The sequence below is a fragment of the Panthera pardus genome, unplaced genomic scaffold (assembly GCF_024362965.1).
Source record: "Panthera pardus isolate Hobbes unplaced genomic scaffold, ASM2436296v1 HiC_scaffold_11, whole genome shotgun sequence".
NCBI lineage: Eukaryota > Metazoa > Chordata > Mammalia > Carnivora > Felidae > Panthera > Panthera pardus.
In genome coordinates this window covers 99,616,049-99,629,785 of record NW_026526666.1, presented here as the reverse complement: position 1 = coordinate 99,629,785, position 13,737 = coordinate 99,616,049, and the positions used below count along the sequence as shown (strand labels likewise).

Below are 13,737 nucleotides of genomic sequence, written 5' to 3'. Positions count from 1 at the left end.
ATGCATCTTGGCCGTCTTGTTCTTGGCTGTATCCCCAGCACCCACGACAGTGCCTGGCACATAATAGCTGTTCGATAAGTCATTCAGTTTAACAAATGTTTACTGAGTGCCTATAAAGTTTAGGCACTGGACTACAACAGTAAACCAAAAAAAAACAAAAAAAAGGCAAAATCTCTACCCGAAAAGAGCTTAAATTCTGGTGGCAGATAAGAAACAGATAAATAAATAACAGTGAACTAGTAACCACTACTTCAAGCACATACAAGTGCTCAGGGCTGTTCTAAGCATCTTACAGGTATTACACCCTGGGGCGTCTGGGTGGCTCAGTTGGTTAAGTGTCTGACTCTTGATTTCAGCTCAGGTCATAATCTCATGGTTCGTGGGTTCGAGTCCCACATCTGGCCCTGCACTAACGGTGTGGAGCCTGCTTGGGATCCTCTCTCTCCCTCTCTCTCTGCCTCTCCCCCACTCGTGCTCTCTCTCTCAAAAAATAAATAAATAAACTCTAAAAAAACCCACAGCGTGGGGAGGGGGGGCGGAGGGGCACTTGGGTGGCTCAGTCGGTTAAGCGTCTGACTTCAGCTCAGGTCATGATCTCACAGTTTGTGAGTTCAAACCCGACCTTGGGCCCTGCGCTGACGGCTCAGAGCGTGGAGCCTGCTTCAGATTCGGTGTCTCCCTCTCTCTCTGCCCCTCGCCGCTCGCACTCTGTTTCTCTCTCTCTAAAAAATAAACATTAAAAGAAAGTTTTTAATAAAATTAAATTAAAAATTAAAAAAAAAACAAAACACCACAATAGGTATTACCTGATTTAATGCTCCCAACAACTCCCTGAAGTATTATTATTTTACAGATGGGGAAACTGAGGCGCAGAGAGGTTACATTACTTGCTGAAGATCGCGCAGCTCATGATGAAAGAAACCAAGATCCAAACCCAAATAGTCTCGGTACAAAGTCCATGGTCTAATTAAGAGCTACACTTCATATTTGCTGGATGGCAAATAACTACTCGGTCAGCACCCTCCACAGCTGTTCTCTGTGGGCAGGGCTGGAGAGAGAGCGGATCCATCAGGGAAGGGCTGCCCTGTTCTGTGAGCTCAGTGCCATGGACACTGCTGGCTATACCCCTTGCCTGCACCCCGGAAGAGGAGGGATCTGCAAGGAAGTGTGGTCTGATGTCAAGACAGGGACAGGGTTCCCGGGTCCCGGTTTTAGGTGCTGGGACACCCAGGCAAGTCAACCGATACTGCATGAGTTTATTTTTTGTACTGATCTTGACGTGGTGAGGGATGCAAAGATGAATCCCCCGGAGATCCTGGCCTCAGAAAGCTTAGAGTCACGCAGGTACCCTTGGAACCGAAACAGGTAGGAAGTGACGGGTACCATTAAAAAATGTACAAACTGCTATGGGATTTCAAGAGTTACTTAGCCTCTAGGGGCCATAGATACCCAACCAGGAAAGGCGGGGGGAGGGGGCAAGGGGGGGTGGCGCTGGCCTACACAACTCCCAAGGTCCTCTAGCTCAGACATGTTCTGACAGCACAGATTTGGACGGGCAAAGAGATCAAGTTTTATTCTGGTTAACAGTTCAAGTGCACGGCCACTGAGTTCTTCTCGCAACTGAGACTGAGAACAGTCCCAGTCTCCCTGAGCAACATTTTACAGCACCGGCAAGGTAATAATAATGCTCCCATTTAAATAGTGCAGCCCGAGACGGGAATGAAGCCCACTGGTAGAGCCCCCTCCACCTCTGTTGTTTTATTTTTTAATTAAAAAAAATCTTCTTTTCACGTTTATTTATTTTTGAGAGAGAGAGAGAGAGACAGAGTGTGAGCACGGGAGGGGCAGAGAAAGAGGGAGACACAGAATCCAAAGCAGGCTCCAGGCTCTGAGCCGTCGGCACAGGGCCCGATGTGGGGTTCAAACTCACGGACCGCGAGATCATGACCTGAGCCGAAGTCGGACGCTCAACCGACTGAGCCCCCCAGGCGCCCCTCTAACTGGTTTTGAAACCCACAAATCCTCTTCCGTCAAGAAGGGGGTGATCCCTCTGTGAGCATGTCTGTAATGTGGAGAACACTCCCTCTCCACCCGGTTCACGTCTGTATCCCTGGAGTCTAGCGCAGTACCTGGCTCACGACAGGTGCTGAGTAAGGTTCGCTGAGCCAGACCTGAGTATAATCCAAAACTTATCTGCTAGGCATGGGAATCTGAATCGGCGTTCCCCGAAGTTTTGCTTTATAGCTCTCAGCTCTCCTGCGGGAGGGGGAGGGAGGAGACTGATTTCACCCCTTCACTTTTACTGCTACCATTCTGCGCCTCCAAGCCACCATCATCTCTCGCCCGGAAGCTGCAGGAGTCTGACCAGTATCCCTGCTTCTGCCTTTGCACCTCACAATCCCATCTCTACACAGCAGCCAGAGCAATCTTGGGAAACTTAGACCTTATCAGCTCTCTGCTTAAAATCCTCTAATAGCTTCTAACTGCACTTGGAATGAAATCCAAACTGGTTCTTCATAGCACTCAGCACCACTGAAATGATTTTGTCTGCTTATTTGTTTACTCCTCCCTCTTTAGAACGTCAGCTATGGGAGGGCGGGGGCTATGTCTACGTGCACTCCTGTAGCCCCACCGTTTGTCATGGTGCCTGTCACATAGGGAGCACTCACTGCTGAACAGACGAATCTCCATCCTACAGAGGCAGCTTGTACTTACAAGGCCCACTAACTCCATCAGGAAACCATGAAACTCACACTGATATTCAACAGCTTGCACCTTTTTTTTTTTTTTTTAATGATTCAAAGTGCTGCTTGAAGTCAGAGAAAACACTTTAATGGCCCCAAAGATGAGTATCACTCAGGGTCTAAAGTCAGGAACAAGAAAGAGCTCAGTCCTTGTCCCAGGGAGCTAAGACACAAGGCACTTGGGAACAAAACCTCAGGACAAACTCTGACTTGCCTCCAGGTCCCTTCCTGACACACCCTGTGCCTCAATTTACCCAGCAGTCGGCCAGGCACACTTCCCTAAGTTGTGTGAGTGACAGGAGACAAAATAATTAACAGCCAGAGCATGCTTAGATTCTCAGATAGGAGGTGCTGCAAGCCACAGATCTCATTATTCATAAAACTCTTGATTTGCTGCCAGCACAAGCCTCCTCGGCCTTCCCAGGGGCTAACTGCACAGCAGGTACCTGCTCAGACAAGGTCAGCACACAAGAGAGAGGGAGGCATGTGGGGCCTCACCGAGGTTGGGTGTCCAGACCTATCTATGTGCCTTGGTTACCAGGTCCAAGAATAAGGAAGGTGGCTGGGTGGGGATGATGAAAAGGAGGTGACAAGTGCAGTTTGGGGCTCCCAGTGGTTCATTTTGCAGGCTCACGTATGCACAGACACCCGCCAGACAGGTGAAACGTGTGCCTACACTGTGCACCGTCCAGGAACACTCCCCGGGAGAGGTGGAACGAGGAAACAGCTCAGTCACACGCGCGCGAGAGAGACAGAGACAGAGAGAGGAAGGGCGGTCCAGGGGCCAGACCTCAGCAGCATTTTTAGTTTGGGGAAATATGGAGGGGCTCTATACAGGGGGTCGGGATGCTGAGCGTGGGGAGCAGGTGAGGGGAGGGTCAGGAGGGCGCGGGACCCGAGTGCTGACAGCCGGTGACAACCACGCCGACGCGGTGGGGTGAACAACAGAGTGGGTGGCTCGGACACCTGTGGAGGCGACCCCTGGGCGGAGGTGAGGACGGCTGCAGGGTGGTCTGCGGCGGGGTCGCGGGCGGCGAGCGGCGGGGAGGCAGCGGCGACCCGGCGGGGCGGGGAGGCCCGGCCCAGACCAGGGCGCCGCGCCGGGGGCCAGCCGGGGGGTCCGAGAGGGGTCGGGGGCGCCCTCCGCGGCCCCTCCCCGGGAGACAAAGGGCCGGAGGCTCCCCCGAGCCCCGGCGCGGCGCGGGCCCGGGCGCTGCGGGCGCGGGCCGGCCTCGGCGCTTACCTGGGCCGCCCGACCCGGCCGGGCCGGCGGGGGCTGCGGGTCCGTGCACGGCGCGCGGCGGCCTGTTCCGGGGCGCGCTCAGCCGGAGCAGCCGCGGCGGCAGCAGCAGCGGCAGCGGCAGCGGCAGCGGCAGCAGCAGCAGCAGCAGCAGCGGGAGCGGCCGCCAGAGCCTCCGCCTCCCGCTCCGTGAGTCACCGCGGCGGGGAGGGAGGGAGGCGCCAGGCCGCCGGGGGAGGGACCGGCGGAGGGGGCGGCATCTGGCTCCTCACGGGCGGCGGAGGCGCGGCCACCGCAAGGCCTCGGGGGTGGGGGGGAGGGGAGGAGGGCCGGCGCCGGGGGCGGGGCCTGGAGGCGGGGCGGGGCCCCGGCGTGTGCGGGCACGCTCAGTGGTTAAACCGGCCCGTGGGGCGGGACCTCCCGCGTACGGGGATGGTCCTGGGGCGCGCGCGGGGACGCTCATTGGGCTGCTCGGGAGGAGGGTGGGGCCAGGGGTTCTGGGGCGGGGCCACGAAATGGGCGGGTGGAACTGGGTCGTGAGTGGTGGCCCAGCCCCGCTCAGAGCAAAGGGGTGGAGCGGAGCGGGGGCGGGGAGGGTGGGCAAGGATAGGGGGGCGGGGGCTCCGAGGAGGAGGTGGTCTGAGGGCGGAGCCCGGGTTAAGGATGGAGCTGGCTCTGCGGTAAAGCCACAGTGTCTGTCCCTGGCTGCTCCGGGAGCATAGTGATCCCGTAAAAATAATGGCCTCTCCCACACACGAGTCTGTGTTTAAAAATGGGAGCGGTCGGACGGGGCGGAATCCTCGGGGAGGCTGGTTTCCCCAGGACCCCTGAAAAATCTGAAACGGACGAGGTTGCAAAACATTCAGAGGCGTGGTCTTCCGGCGCGGTGGAACTGGGAACGTTGCTACCTTTGAAGAAACTAGGCCCACTCTCGAATTGGAGGCCTGTCTAACCTGGGATCCACGAAGCCTAGAAGGCCCAGGAATGGACCTCCGTGGGTCCGTTAAACTTAAAATATCATGTGTCTTGGTAGGGAGTACATTTTTCTGGGGAGAAAGGGTCCATGATTAAAATGTTTCTGTTAGAAAGTCTGACTCTAGCTGCTAGATGGCTGTCTGGAGAAGAGTACAGGGAAAAACAGCCCATTTTAGGCAAAATGCAAATCGCTTTGAACACCCACTTTCCTTTTAAAGGGACGTGTGTCTTTAAGAGTGTTCTGATTTTCAACAGTTTCAATTTTTTTTATGGTTTACTTTATGGGGGGGGGGGGGGGGCAGAGAGAGAGGAGGACACAGAATCGGAAGCAGGCTCCTGGCTCTGAGCTGTGCCGTCAGCACAGAGCCCGAGGCAGGGCTCCAACTCACAAACCCTGAGATTAATTCCTGAGCCCAAATCAGGTGCTTAACCAACTGAGCCACCGAGGCGCCCCTCATTTTCAACATTTTAACGGTTACATAGTGTGGCACTAACCGCACTTTAGAAGCCCTCCTGCCTCGCTTTCCCTGCCTTTCCTTTAGCCTGTTAGAAAACAGAATCCCATCTTCTTCCACACCCCATACATTTCTTTCCCTTCCCTGTGCAAGAGGGACATGAGATGATATTTTGTTTACTTTGTTGTGTTCATATTCTGTAATGTCCATATTACTCTTTTGATTTAATAACTATTGTAGTTACAGTTGAGGAATATTTTAATTTTATCAAAACTCATGAGATTATGGGGGCGCCTGGGTGGCTCAGTCGGTTAAGCGTCCGACTTCAGCTCAGGTCACGATCTCGCAGTCCGTGGGTTCGAGCCCTGCGTCGGGCTCTGGGCTGGTGGCTCAGAGCCTGGAGCCTGCTTCCGATTCTGTGTCTCCCTCTCTCTCTGCCCCTCCCCCATTCATGCTCTGTCTCTCTCTGTCTCAAAAATAAATAAAAACATTAAAAAAAAAAAAAAAACTCATGAGATTATGAACTCAAAGGCCAGAAATAGGTCTTAGTCATGTCTGTATGCTCATTAGTGTCCCAGCTACCATGCTGTTGCAAGGGCTCAACCAATATTTGCCAATACGTTATACTAGCTGATCCTTTGTTTCCCAGAGCACACCAATGCAGAAAAATGTGCACATTCAAATTATTTTTATTGTAAATATTGATGTTTCAACAAATGAATTAAAACTGAACAAACTGCTTGGTATTCAAGACACAATCTATAAATGTTACATTTTTTAAGAGACCTGCTTAAGGGGGCACTTGGGTGGCTCAGTTGGTTAAGCATCTGACTCCTGATTTTGGGTCAGGTGGTGATCTCACAGCTCATGAGTTCGAGCCCGGCATCAGGCTTCAAGCTGACAGAGCAGAGCCTGCTTGGGATTCTCTCTCCTCTCTCTGCCCCTCCCTCTCTCTCTCAAGATAAATTAAAAAACTTAAAAAAAAAAAAAAAAGAAAGACAGACATGCTTAAGGATGAAGGTGGAAAGGAATGCATAAAACAAAAATGTATCCCTGTGAAATAATGGACGCTTTTTCCCTTTTTTCAAATTTTTCATAAATCTATTGTGTTTTTTGGGTTTTGTTTGTTTATTTGTTTTTAAGTAGGCTTCCTGCCCAGTGCCGAGCCCACTGCAGGGCTTGAACTCACGACTCTATGATCAAGACCTGAGCTGAGATCGAGAGCCAGACTCCTAACCGACTGAGCTGCTTAGGCACCCCAAACCGATTGTTTTTATAGTTCAAAATTACAATAAGTTCATCAGCACAGTCCCTCAACTACTCTATCAGCGGAGAGTTAGAAAATCCTGCCTTTCTAGATAAGAGTATTACTTCAGGATTAACTCGGGCAGGCTTCACCCATCTGTAGTGTCTTAGAATGAAACATGGAAAGTTTAGGATGTAGGGGAACATCTATTGGTTCTGACAGCCCGGGACTATCTCTTCCCCTTGGGGAACTGCTCTTCCCTACCCTGTACCCCCTTGAGGTGCTGATGAGGCTATCAATCACAGTATTCTACCCTCTCCTCTCCACAAAAACCAAAAACAAACAAAACAAAACAGGGGAATCCAAGCTGGAACAGTCAAGTGCTACATTCTCTTGACTACTGGCTAAGAAGCGGGATGTGTCCCAAGCTAAGCCAATTGGAGTCCTTCCCCGAAACTTTCTGAATTGGTAATGAAGGGAAGCTCTTTCCTATTGGATCAAGAGCTATAAGGATATGGCCTCAACAATGTTAGTAGCATCTTTCACACACCACATGGAACATTCTGAAAGAATGAGGCAATGTTACAAGAGAGAAAGGGACCAATATTTGGAAGGAGGGAAGGGGAACGGGGAAGAGAAGAAGGGAGATCTCTAACACAGTGTTCCACGATTTCAGTGGACCTTGCACGAGCTCTGCACACAGCATCTCACACTCAGTCGGTCCCCAAATCGGCCTCTCCTCCAGTGCCCCCCACCTTGAGTAATGGCCACTAATTGGCCATTTCACCCAGTGGCTTGCGTCAGAAGCTCCAAAGTATCCTTGCCACCTCTCTCCTTCGTCCCTCAGGTCCAGTCCGTGTTGTTTGCACCCCCAAACCATATCTTGAATCTCCCCACTTGCCAGCGTCTCTACTCCCTTGGCCCAGGTTCCCCCACCATCAGCTCTCAACCTGACTCCAACAATAGCTTGCAAGTGCTCTCACATCCAGGCTTTCCCTACCAACCCCAATCCGCTGTCCTTCTTAAAATGTACCCTTCTTGTCAGTCAGTTCTCTGCCCTTCAAGGACTTCCCTTCATCTTCATGACGAAATTCAGAATCTTTCGCGTGGCTACAAGGCCCTGCACGATCTGGCTCCAGCCTGATCTTGAGCCACTTTTACGGAAGGGGCTCCTGCCACCCACAGGCCTCCTCCCTGTTCCTGGATCATAGGGTGCTCCTTCGCGCTTCAGGACTTCTAAATGTGCAGTTCTTTTTGACTCAGTGGCTCTTTCTTCGCTTCTCCCTCCTTCACCTGACTGAACATTTGGTCTTCCTTAAAGAGACTTTGCTTAACCTACGCCAGCCCCAGTTATGGGGCCATAATTTATGGCATGGCCGTAAATTCCAAGAGGGTAAGAAGTCTCGGCAAACCACCCCCCCTGCCCCCAGCACAGTACCTGGCGCATGCAGATATTAGCACATGAACACGTAACTAAAACGTGTGTAGATACCCCACCCAGGACTGTCCTTTTTGTTCGGCCCTCCTTGCCCATCTCCACCCCTGACTTCCAATGCCGTCAACCCCCTCCTCACTGTTGACTCCTTACGTTTACGATTCTATATTTTATCCTTTCAGCTTTGGGGAGGGCCCCTCTGTGCTCCCAGACACGTGTGTCTCTTTAAATACTTGTTTCTGGAGAAAAAAAAATCCCTATCCTCTCTATCCCGAAGGGATAACTGTGACAGTAAAAATCGTAGGCCAAGGATGAAACAACAGGGGAGCCCCAGCAGGCTGCAGGGGAAGAGAGCTTTTGCGAAGTAGTTATGACAAGAGTGGTCCTCAAGTTTTTTGTTTTTTTTTAATGGTTATTCATTTTTTGAGAGAGGAAGAGTGAGACAGTGCAAGCAGGGGAGGGGCAGAAAGAGAGGGGGACAGAAGATCTGAGGCAAGCTCCATGCTGTCAGCAGAGAGCCCGATGTGGGGCTCGAACTCGTGAACCATGAGATCATGACCTGAACCAAAGTTGGACAATTAACTGACTGAGCCACCCAGGCACCCCAGGTAGTCCTCAAGTTTTAACCCCTAAGAGGGCCTTCCTGCCTACGAGGTTAGCAGGTACAGAATGACAATGCGAGAGAAAGAAGGAGACCTTCCGCTACGTAAAGATGAGGTTTGGTAGTAAAGAAAAATGAGAACCAATTCTTTTTGTGTTTTGAGAACCAAAATTTAAATATACCTTTAAATTTTATTAAGTTTATTTATTTTGAGAGACAGAATGTGAGCAGAGAAGGGGCAGAGAGAGAGAGAGGAAGAGAGAGAGAGAGAGAGAGAGAGAGAGAGAATTGCAAGCAGGTTCCACACTATCAGCACAGAGCCCGATGCAGGGCTCAAACTCACAGACCCTGAGATCTTGACCTGAGCCGAAACTAAGAGTCAGACGCTTAACTGACTGAGCCATGCAGATGCCCCTCCCCCCAAATTTAAATATTAATTAATAATTTCCAATAAGATAGAAGGTAAAATAATTTGTCTTAAAAAAATTTTTTTAACGTTTATTTATTTTTGAGTGAGAGGGAGACAGAGTGTGAGCTGAGAAGGGACAGAGAGAAGGGGAGACACGGAACCTGAAAGCAGGCTCCAGGCTCTGAGCTGTCAGCCCAGAGCCCGACGCGGGGCTTGAACCCATGAACCACGAGATCGTGACCCGAGCCGAAGTCCGGTGCTTAACCGACTGAGCCACCCAGGCACCCCAAAATAATTTGTCTTTTGCTTTGGTGCCAGCATTTGTCATCCCGTTTACGTTTGGTACAGCTCAGACTTTTCTGAGCACAGCAAGTGGTAAGGGCGCTAAGTGCACAGCAGACAAAGAGGGCCACAGTCACGCACCGTTCCTCCTGTGTCTCCCATTGGCAAATAACTTGTCATCTGATTTAACTTTAGAGATAATAAGGAATTATTAAACACAATGATGAAAGCGTTTTGTAGATCAGTGAATATACATATTTTGTGTCACGAGTGGGCTATGCGCTTCTGTGAACATCTGGCTGTCTGCCAGCCTGTCCCCAGAGTGTTGCTTTCTGCACGGGTAGACCCTCCAATCACAGAACCCCGTTCGTATATTGCACTTGGGAACAACAGAAAGAAATCATTACTCATTTCTTTGGCTGAGGGTTTCGGTAGACCAACGTGTCTTGTAAGTGTACTTTGTCGGTGCAGAAACATTCTGATCACCTAGGAGAGACAAAACAACGTGAAACTTCAGTTTGGATCCAAATACTCAGCTTATTAGCCTCTAAGCGTATGTCTGTTTAATCACCTTTTTTCCTGCTGGTTATCATCCAGTTACGTATAAAAAAAATTACCATTCCGAAAAGCAAATAACTTCTACCGTCTGGGAATGAACAATAAAACAGCATGTCCCCCCCGCCCCCACCCCGGGCACGTACCAACACGTTCCCTGTCTGTAGATGATGCAATGTTACCAGTGTGTCAGGGGGAGAATGGAGACCATTCCTGACAGGCACTTCCTTCCTCGCCCTCCTGAGGTCTAGACTGCCCCGGAGTTTTGCTTATGTCAACAAGTAGACGGGCCTGTCACTGTGAAATATCTGTGGCTTTGCCCCTGCCCTTCGCGGTTGGTTTGAAGAGTGGACAATTTCAAACCCATCCGAGCCTAGAAACCCTCCTGCTTTCCAGCTCGGGGGTCTCCTTAAATCCTTTGCTATTTGTGACACGGAAGTCTGGCTGTGCGGTAACGTGACCGACACTTAGACGGTGCATTTCGCTCTGGCAGAGATTTGCTGAATCTAGATGAACTTTGTGGTTTACGTTTTCTCCGCACACCCCCGCCCCCCACTCCTCTTCATTACTGTTCTTCCGGGAAGTTACTTCCCATCCGCAGTGTTTGCCCCCAGCTGGTGAATCAGATGGGGCTCTTTTTTATAGTTAATAAACACCGAAGGCCGAGGGCGGCAAATGTACCCCCTGGTGCCGGCTAATGAAGAGCCTCAGATGAAAGCTTCTGCAGAAGGGACAGGCATGATGCAAATGTCCTGGGATCCAAGATTACTCGCTCTTCTCCCACATGCTGCATAACGGATAGTAATGATTATTAATTATTTAAGCAAAGAACATGAGAGCCAACACAAGTAGGAAAAAAAAAAAAAAGAAAGAAAACAAAAAGGAAGCTGCACTCTAGGATCCTCTGTTGAGACCACTTTAATTAGCGCGAGTTATAGAGCCAAGGGAAATTGACCGAGAGACTTAATATAGCTGAAGAATTTTTGAAAATTCTTTACCACTTGTTTCCCTTAAGAGAAAAAAAGACAAGACAGCTTATATTTGTGTGTATTTGCGGATAAACCGGAACATGAAAGTGCAATGGCTTCCAGAGGCTTCCCCCAGAGATGGCACGGGGGTGGGGTGGGGGGGTGGCACGGGGCTGACGAGAAGCTCAGTGGGGTCCTCGCAGGCTCTACTGATTCCCAAGGCTGTGAGTCCCAAGGCTCCCCCAGAGACGTGGCTTTCGTGTTCAGTCGTGGTAAGGACATTGGGACTCGAAAGCTGAAGCTCCATCCGCCCTGATTTTCTTTCCTTTGTACACTGGACTGAAGCCTTCATGAGATTTTCCCGTCAAATTTCAAAGCTCGTGTCATTCCTGGTACGTTCTACTGTTTCTCTGTCTATATCATGATACCTAGAACAGTGTCTCTCTATTAGATAAGCTGTGACACTATTTCTAAAGCCAAGAACCCAAAAGGGCACAAGTGTGATTTTATTTTCAAATTCTTGGACAATCCTCACTTGTTCGAAACTCAACAGTAATTGTACTACCATCCAACCTTCCCACATTGTCAATCCCTCTGCTAATGACGTCTCCTCTAATAATCAGAGTTTTCTTTCTTTCTTTCTTTCTTTCTTTCTTTCTTTCTTTCTTTCTTTCTTTTAGAGAGAGGGAGAGAGAGAGAGAGAGAGAGAACGTGCAAGTCAGGGAGAGGGGCTGAGGGGAGGAAAGAGAGAATCCAAAGCAGGTTCCATGCTCAGCACAGAGCCTGATGCGGGGCTCGATCCTGTGACTCTGGGATCAGGACCTGAGCTGAAATTGAGGGTCAGATGCTCAACCGACTGATCCACCCGGGTACCCCCAGAGTTTTTATTTCTAATTCAGTCACATTTAGAAATCCAGCTTGGCTCTGTGACTAACAAGAGACTGTGTTTTCTTTGAAGGAGTCTTTTTTTTTTTTTTTTTTTTTTTTTTTTTACTTTGTCCCAATAGTCACACTCTCTTACACTAAGTTCTCAAAGGACTTTTCTTTCTTTTTATGTTTTTATTTTGGGAGAGAGAGCGTGCATGCACATGCATGCAAGTGGGGGAGAGGCATGCAAGGGAAGAGAGAGACGGAGACAGAGACAGAGACAGAGAGACACAGAGAAGGAGGGAATCTCAAGCAGGCTCAAGCGTGGAGCCCAATGCTGGTCTCAATTCCGGGACCCTGGGACCACGACCGGAGCCAAAATCAAGAGTCGGGTGTTCAAACGACTGAGCCACCCAGGTGTCCTGAAGTCCTTTCAGTCGAACTAATTCAGATATTCAACATCACATGTGACCTGTTCTGCATCCCCTGATTTTTATTCAAGCCTAGTCTCTTCACTCAACTGCTCGTTCAAGGAATGTTTATTAAGTGCTTCCCAGGTGCACATCATCGCCTTCAGCAGGGGCTAGAGCAGCAACTCAGACAAATATTTTCCTTGCCCTCATGATGGGTAGGACACTAATGAGTTACACAATTGAATAATTCACTGCAAGTCTAGTTAAGTGCTGAGAGCGAAATTCAACAGGCTTGAGGCCATATTATTGAGAATCTAACCTTGCATTGGGGTCAAGGAGAACTTCCTTGGGAATGTAACATTTAAGCTTCTACTTAACTAGGAGTTAACTAAGCAAAGAGTGGAGAGGAGAGGTTAGCCCCCAGGGGGACCAGTTCATAAAAAGCCCATGAGGAGAGGGGCACCTGGGTGGCTCAGGCGGGTAGGTGTCAAACTCTGATTTTGTCTCAGGTCACGATCTCACAGATTGTGGGTTCGAGCCCCATATTGGGCTCTGTGCTGACGGTGTGGAGCCTGCTTGGGTTTCTCTATCTCTCCTTCTCTCTGCCCCTCCCCTGCTCGTTCTTTCGCATGTGAACACACGCTCTCTCTCTCTCAAAATAAATAAACAAACTTTAAAATAAAAGAGAATCATCATTTAAAAAAAAAAGGGGGGGTCACCTGGATGGCCCAGTTGGTTAAGTGACTGACTTTGGCTCAGGTCATGATCTTGAAGTTCATGAGTTCGAGCCCCACATCAGGCTCTGTACTATTCATGCAGAGTCCACTTGGGATTCTCTCTCTCTCTCCCTCTCTTTGCCCCTCCCCCACTTGTGCATGCTCTCTCTCTCTTTCTCTCTCTCTCAACATAAATAAACTTTAAAAAAAAGTTAAAAAAAAAGAAAAGAAAGAAAAGGGCCATGGGGAGAAAAGCAAGCATGGTGAGATCAAACAGCTGAGAGAAGGCTGAGTGCAGAGTGATCAGGAAAGAGGCCAGGCACAGATGATACAGGACTTTATAGATCATGCTAACCATTTGGTCTTTATTCCAAAATAAGAACTACTGAGAGGGGCACCTGGATGGCTCAGTGGGTTGAGCGACCGACTCTTGATTTCTTTTCAGATCATGATCTCATGGTTCGTGAGTGAAAGCCCCACATCTGGCTTCATATCACACTGATGGTGCAGAGTGCTCTCTCTCTCTCTCTCCTCTCCTGCTCTCTCTCTCTCAAAATGGATAAACTTAGGAAAAAAAAAAAGAACTACTGAAAGGTTTAAGCAAAGATGGGATATGGTGGGTTTGTATTTAAAAGGAGAACTATGGGGCACCTGGATGGCTCAATCAGTTAAGCGTCCTGATCTCAACTCAGATCTTGATCTCAGGGTTGTGAGTTCAAGCCCTGTGTTGGGCTCTGTGCTGGACGTGAAGCCAGCTTAAAAAAAAAAAAAATACTATCATGGGGCGCCTGGGTGGCTCAATCAGTTGAGTGTCCGACTTTGGCTCAGGTC

At 49.7% G+C, this 13,737-nt stretch overlaps 1 protein-coding gene across 1 annotated transcript in view; it reads right to left on the bottom strand.

Moving 5' to 3' along the window:
- The window catches only part of CTNNBIP1 (catenin beta interacting protein 1), a 52,402-nt gene extending 48,221 nt beyond the window's left edge, over nucleotides 1-4,181 (bottom strand). Inside the window, exon 1 of the mRNA XM_019461340.2 lies at nucleotides 3,988-4,181. The gene's annotated coding sequence lies outside the window, so the exon portion shown is untranslated. The remainder of the gene's footprint in view (nucleotides 1-3,987) is intronic.
- Nucleotides 4,182-13,737: the final 9,556 nt, after the last annotated feature.